The sequence below is a fragment of the Alligator sinensis genome, unplaced genomic scaffold (assembly GCF_000455745.1).
Source record: "Alligator sinensis unplaced genomic scaffold, ASM45574v1 scaffold861_1, whole genome shotgun sequence".
NCBI classification, from domain to species: domain Eukaryota; kingdom Metazoa; phylum Chordata; order Crocodylia; family Alligatoridae; genus Alligator; species Alligator sinensis.
This window is the reverse complement of record NW_005842153.1, coordinates 47,333-48,228: the sequence shown is the minus strand read 5'-3', so window position 1 is coordinate 48,228 and position 896 is coordinate 47,333. Positions and strand designations below refer to the sequence as shown.

At 45.2% G+C, this 896-nt stretch overlaps 1 protein-coding gene across 1 annotated transcript in view; it reads left to right on the top strand.

The window, feature by feature from the left end:
• The window catches only part of CASP6 (caspase 6), a 19,234-nt gene continuing 18,338 nt past the window's right edge, over positions 1 to 896 (top strand). Inside the window, exon 1 of the mRNA XM_025206361.1 lies at positions 1 to 115. The gene's annotated coding sequence lies outside the window, so the exon portion shown is untranslated. The remainder of the gene's footprint in view (positions 116 to 896) is intronic.

The following is an 896-nucleotide window of genomic DNA, read 5'->3' as shown; positions in this document are numbered from 1 at the left end:
CTGAGCGGGGCAGGCGCAGACATGGGCAGGGGCATGGACGCGGCCGGCGAGCAGAGCCAGGTAGTGGGCTGTCGAGATAGCTAGCCTCTCTGCTTCTGCCTATCGATATACAGAGGTCTGGGTCTATATTCATGGTATTTTATATATATGGATGCTCCAGAACATGCCCGCTCTCCAGAAATGCTAATATCTGAAAGGTTGTTTAACAAGCAGTATTGTTTTTCAGGTGTACAAAATGCCCCAGTAGTATCGTGTATGTAGAAAACCGCAACACCCTGTAGTGTGTGCAGCACGCCCTGAAATAAAATACACACTTGTTTTTGGAAGGCATAAAGAAAAGTTTTTTCAGTTACGGATTCAGATAGGACCTGACCCACCCACCCTTTTCTCCTTATGTTCCTGTTCAGGCTAACAGGAGAAGCTAACAGACAGCAAAATTGCCCTGAGAAAGGTTGACTTGATTAGTGAAACATCAGGAGCATCAGAAAGGAGAGAGGACTCCACATTAAGACCTGTGGAGTGGAGAGCTGTGGGCCATTAAGTCAATTTACTTCCTCAGGAGCCTGAATAGTAATACTACTGCGCTGTGGCCTGTGAAGCACAGCAGGATGCTTCTATCCCAGGCAGATGATCCGCTTTCTTAATATACTCACCCTGGTTTTGGGGAGCTGATTTTTGGGGAGGTGAAGTGAATATTGTATATGCAAAATACGATATGTTAAATGAAAGTCATAGGAGATCCTATCTGCTCTTATCGCTTAAGGTTACAGAGTCCAGTCTCTTGCTCTGACAAGCAGTCACATTATAAAAGCGTTCCAGCATGCTCAGAACTGGCAGTTTAGGGTGTCCTCAGGGCATCCTTACTGAGTCATTGCATTTTGTTTTTTTAATGTTTC